This window comes from Cupressus sempervirens, chromosome 5 (assembly GCF_028749045.1).
Source record: "Cupressus sempervirens isolate cs-2001-9-10 chromosome 5, ASM2874904v1, whole genome shotgun sequence".
Taxonomy (NCBI): Eukaryota; Viridiplantae; Streptophyta; class Pinopsida; order Cupressales; family Cupressaceae; genus Cupressus; species Cupressus sempervirens.
Genome location: NC_143122.1, coordinates 556,311,579 through 556,335,282, shown reverse-complemented (window position 1 = coordinate 556,335,282; position 23,704 = coordinate 556,311,579). Strand labels below are relative to the sequence as shown.

The following is a 23,704-nucleotide window of genomic DNA, read 5'->3' as shown; positions in this document are numbered from 1 at the left end:
CTTCTTGCTAGTAAACCATGCAATGGGAGGTTCCAAAGACAAGATGCAAGAATGCAAATGTCTCAAGGAGTTCCTGAAGAATGCAATGCAAGTATGGAAACTAAGCTAAGATGATAATGCAAAATACAGTTATGCTAAAACATGTATGAGAGTGTTATGATCCAACTATTAAACTATATGATTTAAGCTACATGTAAAAATGAAAGCTAAGCTAAGCTAGAATGCCATGGATGAGACAATGTAGACAAGAAAGAGAAGTTCTCCACAAAACTCCAAAGAAACCTGTTAGAAAACTTGCAGCATAACAATATTCAAATTGAAGATGGATGCTTTGAGGGGGAAAGCTCTCTCCCTTTTAAAGTCGTATGGACGGTGGAGATCAAGATGAAGATGGTGGATGATCAACGATGGAATTTGAAAAAAGGAGTGATCCATGTGCACACACAAGTCAACCAATAGAATATAAGTTGACTTGTCATATAAGACAAAAGTCACAAAACTTTTTCTTTTAATTGCAATATAGAAAAAGGACTTTATGTGTGCACTTTAAGTGGGTTAGAAGAATGGGGTCTTTTATTTAATTAAAAGGGGACATGTTCTTTTAATCAAATAATGAACTTAGGATAGCATAGTCAAACTATAGGTTATAATCAAATAAATTGATTATTAGCAATTTGGTCTAGGTAAATGATTAAATTAATTTAGCCAAAATGTTGAAAAAGGGGCTAAGAGTCTAGATGACCATTTTTGGGTGATTACAAGAAGCATTACCATGGGCTTAACCTCTCAATCACGGACCTTTATTTATCCCCACACAATCTCTTTTGAGAAAGGCCTTCCCTACCCTGGGGTTAGCCTTGGGGCACCATGGTCTTGCCACCCGAGCATTCCGACGTTAGAGTGTCAACTAAGTAGTAGACAAGGCTTTGGATATCCTCCATCAACCTCCCCTCTATTAGCTAGCACTCTGACCTCTAGTGATTGTTGTGACAAGCATGCCACTAACCTACCTTGGGTAAGGATTTCAGTGGGCTACTAATTATGCCCAATCACCTATTGCTCGACTTGACAACAAGAGTTATATATTGGACAACCATGAGTTGTCTCAGTTTTATTTATGCAGTTTTATAATTAGATAACTTTCATTTCTAACTCTCTTTTGTTCTTACAAGGATGTTCTCTCCTCCCACCCATTTGACTTGACCATTCCAGTCTTAGGGGTGCTTTCTAGGAGATCCTGAGATAATATTCAATTCTGGTATCAATTTGAGTATTCTATATTCAATGTTATTTCATGACACCACATGTTGATTTTATCTTAGAGGCGTATTGCCAACACCTCTGTATAAGTCAGGATGAATAATTTGCACTTTAAGTATTTTGGTGCTTGCTTATAAAGCATATCATACACAAAAATCTGCCAATGGAATGTAAATACGAATCATTTGTAGTCATCACGAGGACAACTTATGATTTGCATAACAGGATTATCAGCAAACAATCCATATGTGTGGCAACATAATGAAGAACAATGATTGCATAACAATATTATCGGCAAACAATCCATATGTATAGCAATATAATAAGGAACAGTGATTGCATAATCTGCAATGAAAGTTGTGCTGCCTAGAATGGACTTGAGATCATACACAAAAATCTACCAATGTAAATACGAATCATTTTTAGTGATCATGAGGACAACTTATGATTTGCATAACAGGATTATCAGCAAACAATCCATATGTGTGGCAACATAATAAAGAACAATGATTGCATAACAATATTATCAGCAAACAATCCATATGTATGGCAACATGATAAGGAACATTGATTGATGACCTGCAATGAAAGTTGCACTGCCTAGAGTGGACTTGAGATCATACACAAAAATCTGCCAATGGAATGTAAATACGAATCATTTGCAGCGATCATGAGGACAACTTATGATTTGCATAGCATGATTATCAACAAACAATCCATATGTGTGGCAACATAATAAAGAACAATGATTGAATAACAATATAATCAGCAAACAATTCATATGTATGGCAACGCAATAAGGAACAATGATTGCATAACCTGCAATCAAAGTTGTGCGGCCTAGAGCGGACTTGAGGTCACTATCTCATTATGCAGGTGGAATGCTAACTTGTAAATGTTGGCAAGGAAGTTGATAGAACTGAGACTATCTGCTAGGCTTTTGAGTAAATGCAGAGCTTCTCCCAATGAATTTGATTGTTATAACTTACTACAAGAAGAGGACGAGGTAGCGGGTGCAAGGCCAGCTATCGGTTCAAAAAGAAATTAATTCTCCAATCAATTAAAAGAGTAACTCCATCGATTTGAATATTTAAAAATATAAGCCCGATAGAAGATGGGCAATTGCTCAAAAAATGAGTAAATATTAAGAGATAATTATAAGGTTATCCTTTCTCATGATTTTAAAATATATTGGCAACATGGTATCTGTGCCACCTCTATTTGTGCGTACGTATATACATATATGTGCATAAATTTTATTCATATATTTCTTTCACATTATTATATTGATTTACACACACACACACACATATGTATATATGTGTATGTATATATATGTGTATGTATGTGTATATATACATATACATATAAATGTGTATATATATATATATATATATATATATATATATATATACATGTGTGTGTGTGTGTGCGTGTATGTATATATATACATGTGTGTGTGTGTGTGTCTATATATATATTTATGTATAAGTTCCAAGTATAGATGCCAAAATAACATGGTGTCAATATATGGAGATATAACCAGGGGACTACACAATGATCTTAGATAGAAAAGATAACAATTTATATTACTTAAATGCTTTATTTTTTTTTGATAAGTGTTATGAACCGACTGAGTAGCTCATGGTTGTCCAAGGTATACTCTTGCTTGCCCAATCATTAAGGGCCCGTTTGGTTGCAAGCGTAGGAATTGAGAATTAGAATAGAAAATTTGAATGAGAATGGAGAATGAAGAATAGGAATGGAAAAATGCAATCCAATCTTGTTTATCCCTTGTTTGGTTATGCAAGCTTAAATTGGAATAGGGTTAACTTGCAATCGACGCCATTGGAAAATCGCTGAAATATTTGAAAATATTGAAAAAAAAGTTCCAGCGCTCACCCCAGGTCAAAGCGGATTTGAAAATTTAATCAAATTTGAAAAAGTTAAAATGAATGCAAGAATAGCAATTCCAATTATAGGTATTTTTTGGAATGGACAAAAGCTCATTTTGGGACTAAAATGAGAATACGTATTCCTATTCCCTATTCCTATTCCACGCACCAAACAAAGAATACAAATCATATTATAATTTCCTATTCCTATTCCGATTGTATTCCAGCAACCAAACGGGCCCTAAATTCTTTACCAAGATGGTTAGAATCCATAATTGATGGCTTGTTAGTGGACTTTCGGTGCCCCAATCCCTAGCTTTTGTTTAGCAATACTTCACCCCTTCTTTGTGCTCTACAACCAAGAAGAATTTCCACGATAATAACATATTCAAGATAACTATAATCAAAAGTTATGTTCACAATCATCATAACGGCTAACCACCATTTCCAATAAGCAACTAACTTATCTAACTTCTTTTAAAATAATAAATATTCATTTTCTGTTAAAATTGTAACAAACAACTAACATGTCATCTTTACATGAATCAAAACAACCATATTTCCATTTCACATGAAATATATAATGGCTATATGAATATTTAAATTGTCAAAAAATTGGGTTGTAACAAAATTTGACTTATATTGATAGTCATATTTCACGTATATATTAGTTGGACATTTGAGAGTGGATACAAAGCTTTAGGAGTTATAATGTGGATATTAGATTTTACATCTTTAAATTCTCAGATTTGGTCAAAATTTAGTAAATTTTTTAGTAATCAGTAGGCTCATATCAGCATTCCCTTGCTCTCTCTCTATCTCACTCTCTTTATCTTCCACAAACTCTAGACCTATCTCTCTTCCTATCACTTCTTTGTCACATCTCTCTACCTCTCTATTTCGATAATTAGTAGTCTCTCTCTCTCTCTCTCTCTCTCTCTCTCTCTCTCTCTCTCTCACACACACACACACACACACACACACACACACACACACACACAAAAACACACACACACACACACGCGCACACACACTCACACACACACACACACACTCTCTCTCTCTCTCTCTTCGACAAACTCTAGGCCTCTCTCTCTTGCTATCACTTTTCTCTATTCCATCTCTCCACCTCTATCTATCTCACTCACCTATCTTCCTCAAGATCTAGACTTATCTCTGTGTCTCTCTCTCTCACACCCCCAATCCCCCACGAGGGGTGTTATCGTCAACCTCATTATGGTGTTGCCCCACTCCTCAATCAAACTATAAGTCTAAGTAATAGGGTAATGGCAAATCATGATCATAAAAATCTATATAATACATCTCTTTTTGGAAATCTTTGCATATTCATAGTCAAAGCCATAATCAAGGATTATCTTGTTTCATATATCAGAGAATTTGTTTAGCATACAATAACCACCATAGGCAAAGTTGGCAGGCTACAATCTTTGTACTAATGAATACAATTAAAGCCGCAGTTGCCAAGTTCCAATTTCATAATGAAAAATGAATTAGTTAATCTTGGCACAAACAATTGTAGAGGAATCCCATTGATTTGTATCCTAGCGAAAGTCAAAATAGATCATGACCATTCATCTTTTTACTTAGCCAATCCTCTATAACAAAATATGTGAAAAGTTTATAGAAGTGTAAATAATATTATGCACCAAATACTATGCTTCTATATCTTTTCATTTTATACATATATATATATATATATATATATATATATATATATATATATATATATATATATATATATATATATAGGATTTCTATTTCCTACATTTTAGGAAACTCCCTCTAACAAATTGCTGAAGATATGAGTTGCTCATATTACACACAAACAAGCAAATCATGGCCAAATAAAAAATAGACCAGGGAATGATGTCATATTACCAATATTCATAAAAAACTTACCAAATTATTATCTTATGCATCTTGTGATGCAATATTCCTAATATCCCCCAAATTGCATCATTCTCCAAATAGGGATAGTGCAACACATTTAGTTGTTCATCATAGGTATGAGTAAGGACCCTAAAATGACCCTTTTATTCAACATACAAATACAGTTCACCTCAAATTTGCTCTGTATTTCGCTCTCTCATTGTATATTTCTGTTGTGTGTGTATATATATACATATATATGTATGTATTCATGAATTGTAATTGGGGAAAAAAACCGAGAATCCATGGAGCCGGTTCACGTGCCCGAATTGGATTCATATCCCGAATTGGTAACTAAGCTTAATTATTTCAAATAGAGGTATCAACTATTGTGGTATGATCTCAATGGTGTAGTCGATGAACAATTGTAAATCAGCTGACGGGTAGGTTAGTATGAATTAATTGCTTTGTAGCCGACTTCTGGTTGACGGGTCCCTTCGGGAACCTTTCGGAAGGCCCTTCGATAAGTATATATACACCATTCAAGATGGCTTGTAAGCATCATTGTATTTGTCATTGTAAGCATAATGTAATGTCTTGGCATATGCGATTAATACAAGGACATCTGTTGTTCTTATCTATTGTTTGTGTGCATTGATTTATTTACCCCACTATGGTAAACATTTGGTGCCGTTGCCCGATGGACCTGGTATGAAGGTAGAGGAATGAAGACTAATGCCAAATTAGTTGAATAAAAATAAGAATAAGCTGAAGGAGAAGGATGAAATACGCACAACACAGGGGATTTAATTTTGGCACAATAAGTCAAACGCAAATGAAGGTTTCAGCAAATTGCCGACGGACACCGTAGCACTGAAGAATTGTTGGAAGAGACTCGACAACGGCTGGATTTGGTGGAAGAAGCAAGGGAGGAGTTTCTGAACCTGCATACACCAAGGGAAGAGAATCCAGATGGAAGGGGATTAACTCACTCAACTCGGAGTGCCGAGGGAGCATGAGCGTGGAGTGAACTCTTCGTTCGAGATACACTTCCAGAATGAACAGCTTCAGTTGACGAAAACCCTTCTTCACCAAATAGCACGACTGTCGGAAACAGTGCGGGTGTGCAGAACAACGCGGGTGTACAGAACATCGCGAGAGTGCAAAACAATGCAGGAGTGCAAAACAACACAAGTACACAACAATCCCCTCAACTTCGAATAGTAATGGCAAGACCAAAGGAAAAATTGCCAAAATTTGATGGTGATGGAACAGCCGATCCAATCCGACATTGTAAAACATGCGAAACGATTTGGAGGGCAAATGGCATAATAGATACAAACGAATGGGTTTGATAGTTTGTGGCCACCCTATGGGGTGTCGCAATTGATTGGTTTGCCGATATAGATCCCCAAAAGTTAACCAATTGGAACAACATTAAAAATGAGTTTATCATAGAATTTCAACTGTTGCGCGACGACAATGAGATCGTAGCGGAGATATACAACACAAAGCAGAGGAAGAATGAAATTATTCGAGTATATGCCACGAAATTAAAGGACTTAATAAATAAAACGGAAAATAAGCCAGCAGATGGGCTACAAAAAAGATGGTTCATTGAAGGTCTATGCCCGAAGTTACGGAAAAAGATGAAGATTGTGCCGCCATCGTCATACACTAAAGCATACAATCGAACAATGGACTTAGAAAGTGAGTAGAAGACAAAAAAGAAAAAGAAGAATAGTTCATCTGATTCAGATGATGACGCGTCTTCGAGAGAAGATAGCAGGATGATGAAAACAACAACAAGAAGGTCCAAGCTCTCCAGAAGGACATGATCCGAATGATGAAGGAATTTAAGAACATGTAGAAAGAAACAAAGGGAAGTGAGCTATGGTGCACAGAATGTAAGACAGAGGGTCACACAAACGGGTCCTGTCTAAAGAATCAATTCTGCGAGATCTGCCAGATCATGGGACATTCCACTAAAGAATGCCTCTTTAATATGAAAACAAGAGGACCTCAGCAAGTGCTCATGTAGGAGGCTTCTGCGTCAAGAGGAAGTGGTAACACCAATAATGTTGGTGCCATGTTGGTGGGGTACAAAAACAATCGTCGAGGGAAAACCAACAACAATAATGCTAATAATAATAATAATGGGAGTCGCAGTCGAATTTAGTATGATGCGAATGGACGGCCAATTGTTCAATGCCACGCATGCAATTTGCGGGGCCACTTTGCCCAAGATTGCACAATGGCCAACGCACCAAAATTATTATGCAGATGGTGTGCTCCAGGAGATCATGAAGATGCCAAGTGCTCGAAATCGGGAGTGAATTTGATCACTATTGGGACGAAGGAAGAGGAGGTTTTGGCAATCACATGGAAGCAAGCAAAACTGTACCCCGACCCGATGGAAGAAAATAAAAGATTGGAGGAAGCGTGGGCAGAAATCCAAAAAGCAACGCAGGCAGAGAAAGCACACCTGAAGGACACTACCGGTGTAGACACGTAAAAATCCTTTAGAAAATAAAGTATTTTTATTTTCTGAAAAAATCCCTGATGACATCATCATTTATTAATTAATTAATTAATTTTTATGCCATTAAATCCTTTTATCTTAATTAAAAATATTTAATTAAGGAATCCCTCCCAAAAATGTTTAAATCTTATTTAAACATTATTTCCTTATTTATTAATTATTTAATTAATAAATTGACCAAAAATCCTAAAATAAATAAAAATTTACTTTTTGCCCAAAACTTGGCCAATCTTCTTAAGACCAATAACCTCTTCCAAAATCTTCTAATCCTTCTTTAATTTTGATTAAAGGCTAATCCCATCATTTCCTACCCCTAATCCCAACTCAAAATATTTAATTAAGATTAAATATTAATCTTCATGTTTATTAAAAAAGTTTTAATAAATATCTCCTCAACCCAAACCCTTGAAATAAATAAAACTTTATTTATTTCCTAAAAATCTAATTTATCCTCATTCTAAGAAGTTCTAAACTCTTCTAGAAAGTCTTCATCCTCATCCTAGGAAATTCTAGACTATTCTAGAAAGTCTTTATCCTCATCCAAAATCTAGACTCTTCTAAAAGATGTCTTTAAACCTAATCCTAATCCCCTCCTAACCTTGTCACATTCCCTAAACGTGGGTTAAAACTTCCTAACCCAAGCCAAAGTTAACAAATATCTCCTCCTTCACCCACCCTCATTAATTGCAATCCACTTGCCATCCACTTGCCTAGTCTTAAGCCATCTCTAACCCTTCCTCTAATCATTTTTACAACCCTAAGCAAGCTTAAAACCCCCCTAAACCCTCAAATTCGAATTTCATGGTATCTCTCACAAATATCCCCAACCACAAAACTTTATAAAGCCCACAAAGTCATAAATGTTCTTACAAAGCACTTATGAAGGGTCTTTATGAAGATTTTATCTCTTGAGCCTCCTTTGTTGACTCATCCTTGCTCTTTCCTCCATCCTCTCACCCTGTGACATGTGTCACTTCCTGATTGGTTGTAAGGAAGCACAATCCATGTGCTCTCCTCTCATGCAATCTAATCCCTCCATGAGTTTTTCCCCATCCTTGCATCTTAGCCCTGAATTCTTCAAGCCCTTAGCCTATAAATTGGATCCCCTCCCAAGCCATTTTAACACAATTCATGAAGTAAAGTCATAATGCCATTTTGAGAAGCCATTTTACATCAAAACCATACACTCACACCCAAATTCCAACTCTATTTGAAGCACTTTTTGAAGCATAAAGCTTGAGCATACATCCTATCTATTTAGACAAAGCTACTCAACAAGAGAGCTTCTCATTAAGAGAGCCCATTAATGGCTCATATTCTCAATTGAGAGCTCATCTTAGTCTATCTTGAAGTTTATAAATTTTGTTTAGTTTGTAGAAGCTTTATTTAAATTTTGTTTCTATTAGCATACTAACATTGCTCATATACATTTTGGCACGCCCGGTGGGACCCCGCATGGGTCATCTTCATTAGCTTTTTTAGTCAAGTTTTGTATGTCATTTGCTAATTTTGGCTAATTTTGCTTGTTTTTGTGATTGGTAGGATTGTATAAATTGGTTTTGTAGGTCCACATGAGCATGAAGAAGACAAAGGAACTCATAGTCTATCTCATAGTATTTGCAGATTTTTCAAGCTTATAGGTGGACAAAGCACTTGAAATTCTTCTTCCTCTTCTTGTCTATATTCTTCTTATTCCATCTACTTCTTCTTCTTCTTGTTGTGGGAGATGTTGGCCATTTTTTTCAAGGAAGCAAAATCATACACACTTCTTTTTAGTGCTTAAAATGAACCCCCAAATCATACTTAAATCCATTAAAAATTAAAAAATTTCAAAAAAGAAAAAATCTTTTAACAAGTGAAACTAAATCAATCCAATCATTTGCATCCTTGTAACATCAAGGTTTTAGATGCATTCATGCAAAGTTAGGAACACTTCATTTTTGGGAATTTAAAAAGAACTTCAAGTTTCCATTTCAAAAGGTTCAAAATCAACACTAAGTGCACACTAAAATATAAATCAAACTCAAAGCATCAATCAAGGATAAAATGAACCTCATTTGCAAATATTTTAAAGTTGTTTTAAAAATCTCATGAAAACTAAGAGTCCTAAATGGTTGCCAAAAATTTTCCTAAAAGCTTTGTTATTTGTTCCAAACAAATGTCTTGTTGCAAAATCTTGAATGTTTCTTAGGTTTTTCATGCATCAAAACAATCTAGGAATATCATTTTTGGCCTTAAAATATGCAAACTAGAACACAAAATCTTGAATGAAAACCAAAGTCTAAAGAGTCATTTTCACTTTTGAGTCCAAAACAATCTTGAATGATCTAAGGTTAAAACAAATCACTTCAAAGTTCTTAAAACAACACACAAAATCTCAATATTGAATGCTCAAAGGAAAAAACTTGAATGTTTAATCACTTCTCTTTGAATGCATGTTGCTAAAATCACTCTTGAGTGCCATGGATTAAAATCAAGTTTTTTTTTTTATGAATGCATGATTAAAACAACAAATCCAATCTTGAATGCAAAAGGTCAATTAATCATTACAATATCTCACACTTCATCTTTTGGGGCATAAAAAGGATCTACATTCTAGGAACTTCCTAAATTATAAAAATCAAATAAAGACGCTTTAAGTGAGTTTGTAGTTGGACTCACCCTCTTTAATCACCCATCAAATTAACCATTGGTTGCAATCTCAGTGCCATCTATGGGGATGGGTCCACCTAAGAGGGTGTTAAGTGCTCCACAAAGATCAAACTTAACTTGTGTTTTTATTAGTTTTTCTAACTTAGAAAATTCTTTGAATGCACATTAGGCTTGCTAACACTTCATTTGGACATTAAAATTGAACAAACTCTTGACATGGAGGGCCTCTGGGTGCGCGCTTGACAAATTGAGTTTCACATATCTTTGTTTTAGGCTTAAAACAAACTCACACTCAATCTTGAATGCCTAACAATCAATGAACATCGCATGGTTTTGATGCATTTTCAATGACGCTCGCATTTCTTATGTTGATGATCTCTCAACTTCCATTATGCTAACGACGCTGTCAAATTGGAATGAACATTGTATGCCATAATCACAAGTGTCTTCAATCATAGCTTACAAAATCTAAATCATCAATTGGAATGAATGCGTGTCTTTTAAAGCCCAAGATCATGTATGTGGTCTTGTTTTGCTCTTTTTAGGAGGCCTGCTTGGGGATTTCATCACCCCTTGGGACAACCTCAACTCCAGCATTCCGACGGAGTATAAAAATTAGGAGGTGAATCCAAAGACACCTCTCTTGGAATCAAGATTTTGTCACTCGGGCTAAGCCTCAAGGAACTTTATACCCTTGAGAAGTGAAAGAGGAGAAGTGGGTTACCGCTCCTCTCAGCTGTGTGACATCTTTTTGGTTTCATCTATGGATTTGGGCCTCACATACCTTGCATATATCGAGGACTCCCTAGCTATAACAAATTTCATCCTTGTAGAAAGCTTCCTAGGATGTTGGTGTGTTTGACGTTCTTGCTCCAAAATTTTGTTTGATTGATTGTTCATAGCTTTTGAATGAATGTTTGCCAACTTTGGTCAAAATCTCAAAAAAGAAAAAATCTCCCGGCTCAAGGCATACTTAGCATAGTCACTGCCTCATCAAAAAATCATCCAAGCTCCCTTGCTGCAACCGAATCTATCTAGTTCCTTGCTTTAGAAAAATCCCAAATCCAAAGGCTCTCCAAATCATCCCCCCCAGCCAGCTAGCAACTCAATCCAAAATCACACCCAAGCCTTTAGAGAGTTGTTGTCATTCTGCTAGAATTTGCTATCCAATCAATCCGACCAATCCACCAGCCTCACCAAGGTTATCCCTTTGACAGAGCTTTGTCTAGGGTAATCTAGCTTTGTCACTTGTTATCCCTCATCACCTTGAGCTAAAGGTTTGGATCCACAAGTGGTCAATCTTGTGTCATGCCCATAGGATCAATAGTCTATCCTTAAGTTTACACAATCTCCACCAATCCAGCGCATAGGAAAGAAAAACTCTCACTTTTTGACAGCATGCCCTTGAAGTCTTCCATCCATAGGAAAGCCAAAAATCTCCAGCCAATCCTCCTTAGGTCTGTCATACAGCTTTGACTCTCCCTAGGAAATCTTTCATCAGCCAATCCAAAATCTAGGCTTAATCCAAATCCAACCATGAGCTTCCGTGTTCATCCATATGCAAGACCCCATCCCCATCTGACTCATCATCAAAACATGAAATCCCAAACCTATCATGATGTGTTCGGTCATATTGTCCTTGCTCCTGCCACCTCCTATTCCAATGATGATGAAAATCTTGTTGACTATGATGGGTATATTGAAAGCCTTAGAAACATTCCACCAACCATCCCCCAAAATCCAAGAGTTATTCCAAACTATCTAGTCATGCCATCTGATATTCCAGCTTCCCCTCCATCACCCAATCAACCAAGCTTCGAATCTTCCACCCCCATCACACTAGCTATTCCTGTCAATCCACCTCCACCTTCGACACACGAGTCTCCAAGGAATCTCCTAGAGGAAATACAAGAAAAGTCGCCTCCAACAGTCGATAAGCCATGTCATCTAATCCAACCATGTGAAGTAGTCAGTAATGAAGCTTCCCCATCTATAATATCACCTCCATCTCCCATAGCTATCATCCCCATACCATCCATCAAATTGCTTAAAATCCTTTCACTTCCCGCAAGCATCAAAATCCCACCACCTATCAAACCCCTCCAAATCCTATCCACATCGCCTCCAAGCATTTCCCAAATCTCTCGTAATGACCCTTATGCATCCATCTTCTACTCACCCATCTCCACTATTAAATCTCCCATCTATCCATCCGCTGCCTTTGAAGAATCCATCCCTTCACCTCCTATCGCACCATCCACTTCAAACCAATCCTATCAAGATCCTGCCCAAAAACATGTTGACATCCCCCAAAGCATAAATGAAGATATCATCGTACCATGTCTTCCATCCATAGTGCAGTCACCATCTCCTCCATCTCCAAAACCTCAAGCCATATCTCCTCCACTACAAGATATCTTGTCATCCCACCAGCTACATCAAGATCCTTCCATCTCCCCCGCTCCATGCTTCCATCTTACCACCTATCCAAGCTATTCCACCATCTATAATCTACCCTCTTGGTTCACTTACATTCATCCACGGTGGCCCTCTCTCAGCAGAAGAATTAAGAACAGTATCTCCCCATTGCAATACACCTAATAAATCACTTCTACCATTTTCTGCAAGCAAAAAGTTTCCTCAGCTTGTTCAAATGCTCAATCGATGGCATTATCAAGGTCGAGGTTTAGGACCACAAGAGCAAGGAATCAGAGAGCCTATTATTGCACAAAAAAATCTAGGATTTCATGGTCTTGGATATGTATCCAAAGGCTCACCATCTAAAGGTGTTGGTACACCACACCCCCAAACCAAGCCTATCTCCAAGCCCACCATGCCAGCCTCCCATCACTCCTTCAAGAAATCTTATGTCATCCCCCCTCCACCATCTTTGCAATCTAAAACAACCTACCATATCCCCCCTTCATCCGCTAAATCCATTTTGGGTCCCTATGTCCCAAAATCTACCATCCTCCATCCTCCTATCAGCCATCATTCAAATCCTATTCCCTCCATTCCTATGCAAGATCAGCAAAGGTACATATTGAGGCACATCATCCATCATCATCCCCCTACACGCTCTCCCATATCCTCTCCATCTCACAAAGCTTCTCCGAACCATCTTCCCAAAGCTTACCACAACAATGTAAATGCCAACTTCAAAATGCATAAAGCTAAAAATCCACATCCTAGGCAATCATATGTCTATTCTAACAGACATACTCCAAAAAGGAAAAATCCAATCAAAGAATGCAAAATAATGCAAAAGCCTATGAAAAGAAAATTCAAAACCATGTGGATCCCCAAGAAAAAAGTTGAAACCCAATGCATAATGGCATCCACCATTGCTAATCCCCCATCTAGTGACTCATGTCCCCCATCTCCTAACTCCATCTTGGGTGCCTATATCCCCAAGCACGCTTCCACAAATCCTCCATCACGCCCGCATCTACCATCTATCCCCCATATGCTCTTTTCACACCCGTCCTAACATTTGCCAATGTTGCTCTTGCAAGCATCCCCATATCATGCTCCTTTCCAACCTTTTCATCCCTCCATCTCCTACCATCAATCCCATCTAATCCAATCTATTGCATAAATCACACATCCGGTGTACCAACAACTAGCAACAAAATTGAACATTCCAACAGCTAGTGAAAAATCCCAAAAAAGCCAAAATAGCTGAAGAAAGCCAAAATCATTCCAGCTAAGTCCAAAGTCAAAAAGTCAAAAAAAATAATAAAGAAAAATAAAGCGTCCACTGGTGAAAACTTGGCAATTCAAGCGCCTTAGACAAGTACCATGATGAAAACTTGGCAAACAAGCGTCATGCGTAATCTAGCCATCCCCAGCTTAGCCTATTATCCTCATGCTTTTGGTCACATCTTGCCATCCAGCTCCATTTTCCAATTTATCCACCTATCTTTCATCCTCCAGCTTTTATCTATCACTATCCACCTATCTTTCATCCTCCAGCTTTTATCTATCACTATCCACTTATCTTCTGCAACCTCACCCCATCATCCTAGCTATCATCCATCTCCCTAGCGCCTTCAGCTTTTTCCATCCTAGCTTCAATCCTATCACATCCATCATAAGACCTCCTTCCGCATGTTATCTTTTGATTGGGGGCACTATATTCCTTGGAGATCTTGTCTTGTCCATCCTCCCTTGTCATTGGTATCTAGCTCTAGGCTATCCTCATGCAAACCCAATGTCATCTCTTTATATCCATCATAATCCTAGCTATCTACCATCCTATCTAGCCATCTCATCCTGCTCCTCTAGCTATCCTTGGTCACAAAATCTCTCATCATCATTGGATGCATCCTGCCAAATCCATATCTTTCACTATCACCCCACCCTTAGCTTTCACATCTTGCACAACATCGAACCATCCCGCTATCCTATCATCCTGAGCTTTTGCTTGCTTGTAACTATCTTGGTCAGCTTCAGTTTGTAACATATCTTGGTCTGTCAGCTTGTACATCCTCTTTAGCTTAGTACCATTGTATCTATCCAACTGTTGTGTCAGTTCCTCCTTGATCAGCATCTTGCGCACATCGCACAACCCTTGGTTAGCTATTCCAATGCATCCTTTGACTAGATCTCCTGTCACCAAAGTGTTATTCTTCTTAGTTCAGCTTGCCAGACGCATCACTCATCTAGATCCATTAGCTTAGGTGCTCTCCGATAGATCCTTGTAGGATATAGCTTTCCTCATGTCTGATCTTGGTCCGTTAGTACCTCGTCCTACCCATCTCATTGGCAAATGTTTCTCTTTTGGATTTTCACTTTCTTTCGATTTGGAATCTTCCCTTTTGGGTCTTGAATTATCTTTTCCAAGCAATCTTTTTGTTCCCTCCTCAAAGTTGCCACGATCTTCCATATCATGGTATACTGCGAATGGGGCAATCTGGGTGTAAGGTCTTGATCAAGTCTTTTGTTTGTTTTTCTTTTCTACTTGTGGGTTACCCAGTGTCGGTTCCACTCTGATTCTTTCGAGATTCATGTGTGATGCTAGGGCAATCCTTGTGTGTTTGTTTTGAGTCAGTCTGTCAGTCCTCTGGATAGTTAATGAAAAGGCCTTGATGTTCTTGGTAACCTTGGCAATTAACCAATAGTCCTATAGCAAATCTAGTGCTCAACTACATGGTGGTACTTCTCTTTGAAGTATCCCCTCGCTCAAAAAGCTTCAATGGTTTTCCTTCATCTCCATTATCCCCCATCCATATCCAGCATTCGTCTCTCCTACCCCAGCTTATGCATCAGTATCTCTTTGAATCACTCCTCACCTTTAGCTTTAGGGATCCACAATCCTAGTCTTCGGGATCCACCAATCCAAATCAATCCACCAAGCCTCATCTTTCGAGATCCACAATCCTAGTCCTAGGGATCTTCGAAATCCATCTTTCACCAATCTAACTCTTTGAAATCCTGTTGCATCAGCTTTTTAATCCCCTCATCCATCTCCCCATCCTGGATTCCTTTTATAGCGCTCTGCTCCTTCATCCTCTGCAATCCCTGAGATCTTAAGCTTGCTTCCTCTTGTGCCTCTGATTCTCCCTTTATCATTCTCCCGTAGTGAGGGTTTGAGCTAACTAAACCTCTTCTCTTAAGCCAATCTGAGTCTTCTTGCTCATCTCGAATTCTTGTACTTTTCAAGAAGTCATCAAGCCTCACTTTCTCTCCCCGCCGCCTTCTTGAGGGGGCATCTTGCAGTCCATTCTCTCCTCTTCTGCTCTAGCCTTGGGCATCTTATTTTCTTATCTTTGATACCATGCCACTCGCGGCATCACATCAAAGAGGGGCAAAATGTAGACACGTAAAAATCCTTTAGAAAATAAAGTATTTTTATTTTCTGAAAAAATTCCTGATGACATCATCATTTATTAATTAATTTTTATGCCATTAAATCCCTTTATCTTAATTAAAAATATTTAATTAAAGAATCCCTCCCAAAAATGTTTAAATCTTATTTAAACATTATTTTCTTATTTATTAATTATTTAATTAATAAATTGACCAAAAATTCTAAAATAAATAAAAATTTACTTTTTGCCCAAAACTTGGCCAATCTTCTTGAGACCAATAACCTCTTCCAAAATCTTATAATCTTTCTTTAATTTTGATTAAAGGCTAATCCCATCATTTCCTACCCCTAATCCCAACTCAAAATATTTAATTAAGATTAAATATTAATCCTCATGTTTATTAAAAAAGTTTTAATAAATATCTCCTCAACCCAAACCCTTGAAATAAATAAAACTTTATTTATTTTCTAAAAATCTAATTTATCCTCATCCTAAGAAGTTCTAGACTCTTCTAGAAAGTCTTCATCCTCATCCTAGGAAATTCTAGACTATTCTAGAAAGTCTTTATCCTCATCCAAAATCTAGACTCTTTTAGAAGATGTCTTTAAACCTAATCCTAATCCCCTCCTAACCTTGTCACATTCCCTAAACATGGGTTAAAACTTACTAACCCAAGCCAAAGATAACAAATATCTCCTCCTTCACCCACCCTTATTAATTGCAATCCACTTGCCATCCACTTGCCTAGTCTTAAGCCATCTCTAACCCTTCCTCTAATCATTTTTACAACCCTAAGCAAGCTTAAAACCCCCCTAAACCCTCAAATTCGAATTTCATGGTATCTCTCACAAATATCCCCAACCAAAAAACTTTATAAAGCCCACAAAGTCATAAATGTTCTTACAAAGCACTTATGAAGGGTCTTTATGAAGATTTTATATCTTGAGCCTCCTTTGTTGACTCATCCTTGCTCTTTCCTCCATCCTCTCACCCTGTGACATGTGTCACTCCCTGATTGGTTGTAAGGAAGCACAATCCATGTGCTCTCCTCTCATGCAATCTAATCCCTCCATGAGTTTTTCCCCATCCTTGCATATTAGCCCTCAATTCATCAAGCCCTTAGCCTATAAATTGGATCCCCTCTCAAGCCATTTTAACACAATCCATGAAGTAAAGTCATAATGCCATTTTGAGAAGCCATTTTACATCAAAACCATACTCACACCCAAATTCCAACTCTATTTGAAGCACTTTTTGAAGCATAAAGCTTGAGCATACATCCTATCTATTTAGACAAAGCTACTCAACAAGAGAGCTTTTCATTGAGAGAGCCCATTAATGGCTCATATTCTCAATTGAGAGCTCATCTTAGTCTATCTTGAAGTTTATGAATTTTGTTTAGTTTGTAGAAGCTTTATTTAAATTTGGTTTCTATTAGCATACTAACATTGCTCATATACATTTTTTGCTCATATACAACCGGTACCTCAACAAGGAACTGTGTGGAATAAAACATCGTATGACAAATATTACAAATCGAGGTCCTTGTCAAAATAAACGATTTGCTGCTCACAATGCTTCAACTCCAATCGGCACTCACAAACATCGCCCCAATGACTAAGTTACCAGCAAAACAAGGGAGAAAGAAAGTGCCACAAGTGCAGAGGATCCAATGCTGCTAGCCTTCTCATCCGGATGGCATCCGATAGTTGTCGAGATGGGAATTTTGAGAATTGTCCTGACAGACACAATTGTGGACGGAGGGTCTGGCGTGAATGTGTTACCAGAGGATAGTTGGAAGAGGTTGGGACAGCCGACATTATGGCCACCTACATTCTAGTTGCTAATAGCCGACCAATACGGAATCAAACCATTGGGAGTCCTGATGGCACAGCCTGTGACTATTGGAACACAGCCGTTCCTATTGGACTTCATCATCATCCCGCTCAAGAGGAAAGGGTACGATGCCATTTTGGGCTGAGGATGGCTTACAAGCCAAAGTTAAACATGATTGGAAGAAGAATACTCTATCACTCGAGAGCAAAGGGCGAAAATTCATCATTGATTTACACACCCAAATGGTGGGGAAAGAAGCTTTGTCATCAAATTACGAAGAAGAGGATGAAAGAGGCAGCGTATGGAACTAGATCAGGAGGGAGTTTTGGGGTTGGAAGGAGGATCAACAGACGACAATTTGTATTTGGTGAACGGTCTTTTCCACTGGCAGATGGAGGACTATGAGGTGTTCCAGAGCTGCAACGTACTGATGATAGAGGAAGGGCACAACGGAGATGAATTTCCAAAAGAATTCACGGAAATAAAAGAGGGGGATGTGTCGCTGGATGAAACACTCACCCATGCATTCAATGAGGGGGAGTCGATCAAATACAACGAAGCCACACTTCAAACCATGAATTTGGGAGATGAGGCCGAACCAAGAAACACTCATGGGAGATAATTGGGATCCAGTACTGAAAGCATCAACATTCAAGATATTTTTGGAATACAAAGATGTATTCGCATGGACATACAAGGATCTGAAAGGAGTATCATTGGAGTTGTGTATGCACTGCATCCCACTGGTCAAAGGAGCAGTACCTGTACGAAAGTGACCCTATAGGATGAATAAGAACTATGCGGCACAGGTTACAGAAGAGATCGACCAGATGCTGGAAGCCAGTATTATTTTCAAGGTTCAGACAAGTGAATGGGTGTCACCCATAGCAATCTCATTGAAGAAGGATACCACCTAGATCCGGATTTGCGTAGACTTCAGATGCCTTAATGCAGTCACAATCAAGGATCCCTTCTCGATTCCATTTATAGATAGTATATTGGAGGAGGTAGTAGGACATGGAATTTATTCCTTTATGGATGGGTTTTTCGGATACAATCAGATTTCCATAGTAGAGGACAAACTGAAAATGACATTTGTTGTAGAAGATGGGGTGTACACATACAACCGGATGCCATTAGGCCTGTGCAATGCGCCGGCTACATTCCAATGAATCATATTGCACATATTTGACAAAATGTCCATTGGAAACTTCAAGGTGTTCCCGGATGACTGGTCTGTGTTCAGCGCCGAGGACAAACATCTAGCAGCATTGGGCGAATGTATGGAAAGATGTTGAAGGGTGCGACTAGCCTTGAATCCAAAGAAATGTAGATTCATGGTTCCACAGGGAAGATTTCTCAGACATATAGTATGTAAGGAGGGATTGAAGATAGATTCGGACAAAGTCAGAGTCATATTGGAAATGCAGCGATCCACCATGTAACAAAGTTAAGGTCTTTCCTAGGACATGGGCTATTACAAAAGGTTCATCAAATTTTTTGCCAAAGTATCATACACGCTGGACAGGTTAACATGCAAAGGAGAATCGTTCAGATGGGAGAAAGAACAAGATGAGGCATTTGAAGGGCTGAAGGTATGATTGGCTATGACACCCATGTTGGCGTACCTGAATTGGAACAGGGAATTTCATGTTCACGTCGATGTGTCCAACTACGCAATCGGAGCAACCTTGGTGCAGACAGGTAGCCATGGGCCAGATCACCCAATATACTTTGCCAATTGAGTACTATAAAGAGTAGAACAAAATTTCAGTACAACAGAACGGGAAGCCTTGGGAATGGTCTACGCCGTGCAGAAGTTCCGCCATTACTTGCTGGCGACACCGTTCATATTCTATGTCGACCATCAGGCTCTGTTATATATGGTTAATAAACCAGTCATTCAAGGAAGAATTAGCTGGTGGTTACTTTTGTTGCAGGAGTTCACCTTCAAGATCATTGTACGACCTGGGAAGAAACATTTCAGTGCATATCATTTGTCACGCCTCAAAATAGGAGAACCGGCAGACGTTGTGAACAATGATTTTCATGATGCAAAGTTGTTCCAGAGTGCAGTACTGCCAAAATGGTACATGAGCATTGGAGAATACCTTTTGACAGGACAATTCCCAAGTGAGATACCACCAAATGAAAGGCAAAAATTGGTAATCAAGAGCTGTACATTTCAATTGATCAACAGATTACTCTACAAGATGGGGCCTGATCACATCCTACGACGGTGTGTGTTAGAGGAAGAAATACCATGAGTGTTGAAGGAAGCGCATGAGAGTCCAGCAGGAGGACACATGAGACCTAATACCACAGCACAAAAATATTGCTTGCCAGATTGTGGTGGCCAACAGTGTACAACGATGCGCGAGAATGGGTCATCGGGTGTGACACTTGCCAACGGGCCTAGAAGCCGCTAAAGAGAGACTTCATGCCACTTCACCCCTCCCAAATGTAGGAACTCTTTGAAAGATGGGGGTTGGATTTCATTGGACCTCTGAAGGTGAGCAAAATTAGAAGGTGCCGATACATTGTCGTAGCGATGGAGTACTTGACCAAGTGGGTGGAGGCACGCGCACTACTGGATAACTCGGTCATAAGCATAGCCAGATTTATTTATGAGAAAATCATTACCAGGTACGGGATTCCATTGCAGTTAACAAGTGATAGGGGTGGGCACTTTGTTAACCATGTTATCCATCTGCTCTCCACTGAATTCAAGATCTATCATTCATTATCAAGCCCGTACTACCCGAGAGCAGCAAACGGATAGGCCGAGGCTACAAACAAGATCCTGGTATTAATTATCTACAAGTTTTGTGCGGTTGAAGGTGAAGACTGGTAGGAAAAATTACCCTCTTCCCTTTGGGTATACTACACAGCGTACAAGGTGACAATAGGACACACCATTCTAGTTGATGTTCAGACAAGAGGCAGTGGTACCGACAGAATTCATGATACCAAGCCTAAGGATCGCACTTGAAAATAAGTTAGGTGACATGGAAAGCTTAAGGGAGAGGCTGCATAATCTGAACAAGCTCGAGGAGAAGCAGTTATTGGCATAGTGGGCCACAGAGGTGACACAGAATAGGCGTAAGGTGTGGCATGATAAATACCTGAAACTGAACAAGTTCCCACTGGGATAGTGGGTGTTGAAGTATGACGGACGAAACGAGATCAAACTTGGCAAGTTTAAAGTCAAATGGGTCAAGCCATATCAAATTCGAGAAGTAGGTGACAATGAAGCGATAAAGTTGTGGATATTAGACGGACAAGAAATACTCGAGGCAGTAAATAGTTCGAAGCTAAAAATGTACCATGCCCGGTCTCTATTGTCATCACAGGATGATGGAGCTCGGAAGGAGAACTGATTTTGCGTAACTTGCAAGTTTTAAAAAAAAAAATTAAAAGAGAGAAAGAGTCATCGTACGGTGACTAAAGCTGTGTTGGAGGGCACTGTATGGAAATTGCAAAGTACTATATGGCAGATTTTAATATAAAAATTTGCAAAGCACCATACGACCAATTTGAAGGAGGGATATAGCGTATGGATTTGAAGAATATAGTGACTATTACCATTGTACGAATTTGAGAGTTGAGCTTCTAGTTTTCTATCATACGGACTTCAAAGATTAAGAAACTTTCTGATTGCAACCCATACAGATTCCAAATTAAGTTCTCTAATAGCGTACGGATTTTGGAAACTAGTTGCTCTGTATGGGGGCCGTATGACTTTTAGAGACTGTCTTCTCTGATGGTACCGTACAACATTTGGAGGATTACCTTCATGTTGCTGACGTACGGATTTCATATGGATCTGGAGATTCAATTTTCTATGGATTTGCAGGTTAAGTGTTCTGGTTGCTGTAGTATGGATTTTGCAAGATAAGTTGCCTGCTTGTTTCAGTATGAATTTGGCTTGCTTCAATATGGATTTGGTTCAGTATGGATTTAGAACTTTAAGTTCTCTGGAGCGTACGGATTTTGAATTTTGGCTTCTCTATTTGGTGCAGTATGACATTTGGAGGTCAAGTTTTTGTTTGCTGCAACACGAGTTTGAAGGTGGAATCCTCTGTTGGGTGCCGTATGGCAATCCAAGACTCTTTAACCGTACGAAAATCTACACCAAAGATCGTCTTTCATTCGTACGTCGGCTTATTGAAGGAATATACGACTTCTTATAGCCGATATCCGTATGAGCCCTGCAGTTCAAAAACAACAAAACAAAAATAAAATAAAATATATACATCAGCACTGTACGACATCACAATTCATCTTCAGGGGTAAACAAAGGAAGGAGGCAAGATAGTAAATTTGTATGAAAATTGAATCCATTTACAAAGTATTCAGAGAGAGGCCGTATGGCCTGCCAGTTGGAATAACTGAACAAAATTGGTGGAGTTTGAAGGCTAGATCATTCGGCTATGCAGGTGAGGGATTGTTTAGCTTTCAATCAAGGAAGGGCTGTACGGATCCGTATGGACGTCTGGAAGGGAAAATAATTTGTAGAAAAATAACTACCCTAAGAATAAATGGAGTCTACAGGGAAGAGAAAATGGAAAAAACAATTAGAAGAATCTACAGCGGAGAAGGGCATGAAGATGTCGAGTGCAGGTAACCAGAATGAAGGCACCAGTAGCAGCAACAAGTAGAAGCATAAGCCTCCGACACCTGCAACAGTAAAGATCACACCACAAAATATAGCATTTGAAGGGTTGAGCTGAATGGACTATAGAAAGTGGTGGTAGGAAACTCCGAAAACTCCTGACGACCATGTAGTAAAAGCTAGCATCAGAAGGGCATAGATGGAATGGGTGATTTAGATGCCTATTTTTTGCATTCGGGATTACGAGGGTTTCCTGCGCGCCATGATTGAGACATATGGTAGGGGCTCTCAGAAGAGCACATTTCAGTACTTGGGCAAAGACCTGGTAGTTTCATTCAAGGCAGCGGATTTCACGAGGGCGTTTGGCATACTAGGGCTGTAGGGCAAGAAAGTTCAGCCTAAGAAAATTTCTAAGGAGGTAAAACTATTTTTGATTAGGTTGGTATGCGGAGACATGGCTAAAGCAGTACAAGAAGCATTGGCTGAGACATCAAAAGGAAGGGGTTTAAAGAAAACAGACATCCAGGAGGGACTATGGCGATGCCTGATGGATTTAGTCAAGAGCAGGCTTACGAGATCAAGTAGGGCATTTGATATCTCCTTTCCACAGGTATCTATGATGAATGGTATAATGAACAGGAAGGTGTATAATTGGGCATCTATGCTGGTTGAGCGTATGCATGAATTTATGACCCTCCAGCATGTTGGTTCCCAAAACCATAGATTGGAATCCTACGAGCTTTGCCTGCTCGATGTTGGGATATCTAACTGGTTAAGGCCAAGTTGACGGGATTGATCAATGTGATCCAAATCCCTTGTGCTTCTAGCTCTGCAAAATCGAGGCGGGTGTACTTGATCCTGGACAACAGCTTTATATCCAAGATGCTTAAAGCAGATCGGTTAGAACACGAAGATAATAAAAGCTTTCAAAATGGCAAGAATTATTGAAAACTTCAAACTTGCGATTTATGAACTGAGAAGAAAAGTAAATGATTGAAGTAATGCTTAAATAAAGAATAAATATAGATTAATACAACATATGGATATATTAATTCCTCTAATGGAAAGAAATGAAACAATTGCTAGCGTATGGATTATGAATTAGGAGTAAAAGACCAGTGCCTAATTAAACGGGTAATCAGAGTTAACATTATTAGTTGAAACGTACAACTTTATAAAGTCTAATATATTCAAACTATAA

General features: G+C 38.7%; 1 pseudogene across 1 annotated transcript in view; it reads left to right on the top strand.

Moving 5' to 3' along the window:
* LOC149557144 (uncharacterized) overlaps positions 1 to 23,704 on the top strand; it is an 86,412-nt pseudogene that overhangs the window by 16,452 nt on the left and 46,256 nt on the right. The window lies entirely within an intron of this gene.